We start from the raw sequence: 7,853 nt of genomic DNA, 5'->3' as shown, positions 1-7,853 counted from the left end.
GTTTCTTAATTCCAAATGAGCCCTTGACTCTGAGAAATAATCACAGATCCTACAAATGGCCCTTTGAGCAAATGATCCAAAGCCTTATTCTCTTGGAAGTCATGTCCACTCCTTGCAAAGTGATTGAGAAAACAAAAAAATTATTCCCATAGAGACAATAAACCAATAAAAACCAGTCCACTATTGCACTTAACAGCTCTCCCAGCCCAGTTTACACAGAAAGTTAGCTTATTTCCAGCTGCTTCCTCCAAATAATCATTTAATCCAGCGGTTCTCAACTTGTGGGTCTCAACACCTTTGGGGGTCGAACGACCCTTTCACAGGGATCGCCAAAGATCATTGGAAAACACATATACGATTACATATTGTTTTTGTTATTAATTACTATGCTTTAATTATGTTCAATTTGTAACAAAGAAAACATATCCTGCATATCAGATATTTACATTAACAATTCATAACAGTAGCAAAACTACAGTTATGAAGTAGCAACGAAAATAAGTTTATGGTTGGGGGTCACCACAACATGAGGAACTGTATTAAAGGATCGAGGCATTAGGAAGTCTGAGAAGCACTGACTTAACCAAATCTCAGTGTGTGAGGCATAGGTGCAGCATGAGCTGTTTGGACAGGCTGTGTGGAAACTGTGAGTAGATCAGAATGGGAATGCTGACTATGGAGTTGGGAAATGTACTATTTTATTTCACAAGGACTTTCTCACTGAGGTATACACTCTGGGGCCCAGTCCTTACAGGACCTGGGAGAAATTTGACACGTTCTATTTTAACCCAAGATTAATTAATAGAGCTTTGTTTGTAAGGACAAATAGTTTATTTTTAAACTTTTTATTATGGGAAAATGTAAACACATAAAAAGCAGACAGAATAGTATAATGATATACCACATACCCATCACCCAGCTTCACCCACTGTTAATGTGTAATCATTGTTCTTTTATAATCCCATTCATTTCCCCTCATCTCATGCTATTTTGAAGAAAATTGCGGACATTATTTTATGACATACTAGAGGCCTGATCACAAAATGAGTGCAAGAGTAAGCCTTCCTTCCCCTGGCTGTGGACACCAGCTTCTCTCTGGCCCGGGAATTCGGGCTTCCATCACAGCTCTGGCTTCATTTGGAAGGTCGTCCAGAGGGATAGCCGATCTAATAGGCATATCATGCTTTTATTATTATAGATGACTTCTGTGTGTATCTCTAAAAGATAAGAATTCCTTGTAATTGGGTGATTTATCATACCTTTTTACTGCTATAGTTTTATTTCCTCTTTATTAGCTAGATAATCTTTCACTGAGTAACATATTTTATTGGTGTAATCTATCCCCCTTCCTCTCTCTCTTACTACATGTTTTGCATTTAGAAAGGTTTATATTTTTTTTAATAGTTATCTTACACTAACACCTTTAAGTATTACCTTTTCTCCCTTCTTTTTTAGTGGATGATTATCTATAAGTGAACTACTATGAGTAATAGTCATAATAAAATTAGCTAATTTTATTTTTTTCTTCCACCCCTTCCCTGCTCCCCAACCACAACAACATTGTTCTAGATTGTCTTGATTCAGGGTGAACACTTTATAAGTATATAAATGTCTAATCACGATGTTGTTCATCTGTAACTAGTATAATATTGTATGTCAACTGTAACTGAAAAAAAAAAGGAAAAATTGTCTTGATTATTCTTGATTTGTAGGATTTTCATATAAGTTTTAGTATTAGTTTATGAATTTTCATGTAAAAATCCTTCTAAGACTTTTATTGGAATTACATTCAATTTCAATTTCAGGAAAACTCATATCTTCATGATCATGAATCTTCTAATCCACGAAAACTGTATATGACTCCATTTATTAAGATCTTTTCAATTTTTTTCTTAGTAATATTATGTATTTTCTGAATATAATTTGTTAGATTTATACTTAGGTAATTGATGGGGTTTTGGATGATACTGTGAGGGACTGAAAATTTTATTCATCAAGTATAAGACTTAAAAGCTTTTAACTAGTCTTTCCTCTCCTCAGGCATCTGCGAGCCCCAATGCAGAGCAGGCAGGGACTGAGGGCAAGGAGAACAGTGCATCAGGGAGGGCTGTGGTCACGTCTGCTCCCCCATGATTCAAATAGGTAAGTCTTTTTTAAATTTCAATTTGCTTATTTTTAATTTTACAATTACACTTTACTTTCGGTATTATTGTACATTGGGTTCAAGTGCACAGCATAGTGCTTGGAAAATCATATACTTTACAAAGTGTTCCTCCTGATATTTTCAGAATCCAGCTGTCACCATACCCCTCACTCATGCCCACACCCACCTGTTGTCTATGTCCTTTGGTTAGGCCTATATGCTTGCATATAAGTCCTTACGTTCATCTAAAGGATGAACTGTGACATCCCTGCCCCAGATCGAACCCCTGACACACTGAGAATCTCCTGACCACCATTTCCATCCCAGACCCCCTGGTGAAGGGGAGGGGCCTAGGGAGCCCTGCTTTGTCGTGCACCATCAATAAAGTTCAGTGTACCCAGCCAAAAAAAAAACACCAAAAAAAAAGTTCCATTCCTGCTTTTTAATTCTCACCCTTATCCCTCCCTCCACTACCTTCCTTCTGAGGTTTGTTGGTCTGATTGATGCTTCTCTGTCTCTGGATCTGTTTTTAGGGGGTAATATGGGGATAAGGACACATATATAATAACTTAATCAATTAAAAAAATAATATATAAAAAAATAAAATGTTACAGCAAAAAAATTCAATTAAATTAAAAAGTTCCACACACAAAAAAAGACATTCTCCAGTATGCCACAACATGGGTGAACCTTAAGGACATCCTGTTAAGTGAAATAAGCCAGTCTCAAAAAGACAAATATTGTGTGGTTCCACTTATATAAAGTATGTAGAGTAGTCAGTTCATAGAGACAGAAAGTATAAATGGGTGCAGCCCTTTTGGAGGACAATTTGGCAATATCTTCCAACTCCACAGTAAACATATCCTTTGAATTTCCATGTGTAGGCATCTTTTCAGGGGAAATACTGACATATATAAACAAAGAAGCATATACAAAGTATATCATGCATATAACAGCCAATTGTTAATGATACAGAGACCACCCAAATGTTCAACAATTGAAATATGTTTAAATAAATTATGAATCACTCATATAATAGAATATTAGATAGCTCTTGTTTTAAAAGGGGGGATACTAACATGCAATCTCTCCAAGACATAATGTTAAGCCCAGCCAGTGTTGCTCAGTGGTTGAGCATGGACCTATGACCCAGGAGGTCACTGATTGGTTCCGGGACAGCGCACATGCCCAAGTTGTGGGCTCAATCCCCAGTAAGGCGCATGCAGGAGGCAGCTGATCCATGATTCTCTCTCATCATTGATGTACCTGTTTATCTCTTCGTCTTCCTTCCTCATTAAATAAAAAATATATTTAAAAAAGACATAATGTTAAATGAATAAAGCAAAACAATACATACAGTATAATTTCACTTCTGCAGCAAAGATACATATTTGCATATACATGTGTGTATGCAAATTATAGGAAAGGACTTAGAAAAATACATACAAAACACATGAGAAAATTTTTTTTAAGGTGATGTTAATTAAGTGATAGTAGTTGTGTCTAGTCACTTTTAGGGAGGGATTAGGGAGACTTCCCCTTACCAAGAGTGCTCTGTAGGGTTCTCCTGCAAGTTCTTTGGGGCTGTGCACCTTGGCCCCACACACTCACCAAGGCCATGCTACTCAGCAGTGTGGCATCTGGCCAGACACCTCGGATTTGCATTTGGGCTTGTTCTTTGTTGTGCTTTCTCTTGTGCTCTGTGCTGCCTTGGGCAATTGATCTCCACCCTGTACTGAGCTGCATGTCTTCTTCAGGTATTCTAGTCCCTTCTTCAGACAGAGGTGTCCTGGGTGTTGTACCCTATGAACATCCAAAGAGTCTGAGATACTGGGTGTGAGCTAACTACCTGGGATGGCTGGTCTGAGCCCTCCTCTCTTGGCTCACTTAGTGTTCCTGTGATCTCAGAGTACCTCATCCTGGCCTCCCCCTAGGTGCTCATGAGGTGCTTGTCCCAGATCTGACCACCAAGGACAAAGCAGGCTTTCTCTTCATTCCTATAGTCATTGGAGTTTTACCTTTATACCCCCTTCTCTGAAATTCTGTAACAGTCTTTTCCTGTAGTTCAGCTCATTGGAGCTCACCCACACGGGCCTCTCTCTATGGAACTCTCAGTATGGAGCACGGTAGGCTCAGAGACCACCAGCCATCAAGAGTGGACCCTGTCTCTCCATCCCCAAAGGCCTTGCCAGCTTGTGATCTTTGAACATCCATCTCCTCAGATGAGAGACCTCACTACCTACCTTTGTGATGAAGGGGAGGTCCTCATTCCACCCCTACTTGGGGATCTCAGCCCTGGAAGTCTCCAAAGCACAACCTGTTCACCATCTCTCATAGAACCACATGAATCCTCCTGGAACGGGACCTCCAGGAGGCACCAGGTGGAATAACACATAGCTTCAAAGTTTATGCTCTTACTCTGAAATTTTGAATTATACACAGAAAATTTATTTCTTTGGCCACTTTCTCTAATGACACCAGGGAAAACAATGCCAAGTTTTGATTTAGCAAGACCTGAACTCTCCTGTTTGGATTTGCATCTACAAGAAAACATACCCTAATTATAGAGAAACCAGTTATGAAATAGAACAAACTAACTAGATCATGTTGTACATTTCCTGTTCTATTGGCCCACACCACACTCCTCTCTGGTGACACTAAGGGTATAAATTGGGGCTGGGCTCAGTGTGTGCATTCACATCAAAGGCCAACATGAAGACAGGCACAGTCTTTGTCCTAGTGGCTTTTGTCATCTTGGGGATGGAGATGGCCTTCGCTCAGAGAGGTCCTCCTGGAGGTAAGGGTGCTGAGGGGGTCCTACCTGAGAGCAGAGGAGGCTCAGAGCCCAGCTTCTTACCTGGGTTGGTGGGCACAGGAACAGGCTGCAGAGTGGAGATGTGGCATTGATCAGACCCACTTTCTTTAACCTTCAGGAGTGATCACCCTGCGTTTCCCATTCTTCTTCTATTTTTTAATTCTCACCGGAAGATATGCTTATTAATATATTAGAGAGAGGGGTTGTTGAATAGTATAATGATATACCACATTATATATATATATATATATATATATATATATATATATATATAGAGAGAGAGAGAGAGAGAGAGAGAGAGAGAGAGAGAGAGAGAGAGATTGAAGTGAGAGAGAACATCGATTGCCCACCATACGTGCCCCAAATGGGGATTGAACCTGCAAACTTTCAGTATGTGGGGCGATGCAATAACCAACTGAGCCACACCAGCCAGGGCCCCATTCTTCTTATCAGATCAGGTGGGGCCTTATTAAAAGTTGGGGCTCTCTCTACATGTGCCTGGGATGGAGGGCATCCAACACGGAGTAGCTCCGGGATGAACATGGGGTATGTGTGAGGTGGAAGATGGATGTCTGGGATCAGAGATGTTTCTAATATCTTCTTCTAAAATGGAAAGAAGAGGCTTATGACAGAGCAGGTTTCTTGCCTGCTGGACTGGGCAGCCTTTGCAGCAGGGAGAACATTCTCCTAAGGGCCTGACTGTGACAATGGGGGCTTCAGTGTGAGGGTGGAGATGTAGAGGCTGAGGGAGGGTCCAGGAGTACAAAGGAAGAAATGAAAGAGGTGGCAGTCCTGCCAGCAGTGAAGCCGTGGACCTCTAACAGCAGTTTTTATACCTGGTTAATGACTATTCCAGACTCCACAAACACCTTTTTTTTTTCAGGGGGAGACAAACCTGGACTCTGCCCCAAGGTGCCCAAAGGAAAGGTTGGGCCTTGTGTTGAAGAATGCTCAGGAGATGCCTCATGTCCCTCTCACCTGAAATGCTGCAGCAATGGATGTGGCCATGTATGCAAACTTGCTATCCGTGTGGTGAGTATAAATCAGTCAAGAGTTGACAAGGGTGTTAACTACTCCCCAGTGGACTTTCCTGGGTCCACTGCACACAACTTCGGGGTAACTCCAAGAGAAAGAGGCTGGAAGTGAATGGCAGAAGGACACCTGGCTGCATTATCTAAGACCCTCTCCTCAAAGAGAAGCCCTATCCCTGTCTCTGTCCCCTAGGGGGCTCTCATTTGAGACAAGTAACCATGATCCGAGATTCACAGGTCTTTATTGACCCAGGGTTTGCCACCCTCCTTCCGCTTCCCCACCAAGGGGGCTTCACTCTTCCTAGAAAATGGGTGATCCTGGGAGGCAGAGGGAAAGGAAAGAGAACCCCAATTATGGAGTATCTCCTGTGTCAGTCAGGCATTGTGCTGAAGGTGAGATAAAAAGGTAAACACAGCTAGTTCATGGAGACAGAACTATGTAAATAATTACAATCCAGGATGGCCACAGCTTTGCACAAATTTCTACTAAGGTCTGTGGAGGCCCCAGGAAGAATTATTGGTTTTGCCTGGGTGGGTGGATCAGTGGAGGTTGGTAAGATTGTCAGAGAGTAGAGAACTTTTAAGGAAGAGCTTAAAGGAGGCATACAGTTTGCCACAGTAAGGAAGGGCAGTACACATGATGGGGAAATGTGGGTCCTACCTGGAGATGGGAAAGTGATTGAGATTATGGTCAGTAGAATTTGCAAATACTCAGTAGAGAATCATCCAAGCCAGGGTCCAGAAAGAAATGAGCTGCGTTGCCAAAGAGTTTGGTAGACTGCTGGAGGTTTCTGAGCAGAGGAAATGTCATAATCAATTTTATATTTTAAAAGGGTGGTGTTCATGACCCTGTGGAATAAGAATGGGGGTGTAAGCCTGCCTGGAGACAGCCCCGGAAGAATGCTCATGAATCATGGATCCAGTGCTTGGCATACATTTTCCACACACCATTCCTGGCAAGTGTCTATCCCTTGACGTGCAGTCCCAGAAGATGAAGACCTAAAGTGCTGGAGTGGCCGATTCTGAAGAGCTTGTGTCCAAAATAAATGTTATCTGTGGCATTATTGAGACTGTGTCATTCTTCCCATTTAGACATTCTTTCTAGTGGACCCTCTGTGGATGAACAGAACGGACTGTGTGCCCTGTACTGAGCCCATGAATACAAGGCACTCAGGATAGATCAGAGGAAAGGTCTGCCAATTAGTTTCTTTCCTCCTTCCATGTCCATGTCTAAACAGGGCAAAGGGCATGGTAATATTTTCTCAAGCTTTCTGGGAATATGATTTTGGGGAAGAAAAACATGACCTTCTAGCACATAACAGGCCTGTAGTAGGAGCCTTTAATAGGGCAAGACTCAGAAGGAGTAGGAGGAGAAACAAATTTGGAGATACCCTATTCTAAGGCAATCCTCCAACATGTAGCAGGACTGGATGCCTAACTCTATGAGCGCAACCCTGGCCCTTGGGATGTGGGGCTTTGAGTGGTGTGGGCTGGGAAGTACCAGCTGCTTCCCTGGAGTGACTAGGAGTTAGGATAAGTTTGGACATAGGCTCTGTGGGTGGAGTCTTTGATTCAGAGTTTTCCTGAGGCAGAGGATAAGTCTGGGTCTCCCAAAGAAGCCCTGACAAAAGCGATGGTCTGGGCTGACCCTACAAGCTCCATCTCCCAGCGCTCTCTGTTCACTCTTCCACCTCAATTGCCCCACGTAGCCTCTGCCATGGTCTGCCCTGCCTGCTTGTCCCTGCCGTCTACACATCTTATAACCCCAGCAGCCCATGGCCTCACCAGCCTGTGCATTGGAATGAGGGCATATTAGCTTTGATACCTTCTTTTACTGGTTGGTCATCCATACCCCAAATCCCAC

At 42.4% G+C, this 7,853-nt stretch overlaps 1 long non-coding RNA gene across 1 annotated transcript; it reads left to right on the top strand.

Moving 5' to 3' along the window:
- The first annotated feature begins 4,831 nt into the window (after positions 1-4,831).
- On the top strand, positions 4,832-7,053 carry LOC138994489 (uncharacterized). Its single transcript, XR_011468444.1, has 3 exons — positions 4,832-4,940; positions 5,842-5,990; positions 6,823-7,053. It is a non-coding gene; the product is annotated as an uncharacterized lncRNA (long non-coding RNA).
- The last annotated feature ends 800 nt before the right edge of the window (positions 7,054-7,853 follow it).

This window comes from Myotis yumanensis, unplaced genomic scaffold (genome assembly GCF_028538775.1).
Source record: "Myotis yumanensis isolate MYYU_CA2020_CCGP unplaced genomic scaffold, mMyoYum1.0.hap1 SCAF_16, whole genome shotgun sequence".
Taxonomy (NCBI): domain Eukaryota; kingdom Metazoa; phylum Chordata; class Mammalia; order Chiroptera; family Vespertilionidae; genus Myotis; species Myotis yumanensis.
The sequence above is the reverse complement of the archived record's forward strand: the minus strand, read 5'-3'. Positions and strand labels throughout refer to the sequence as shown.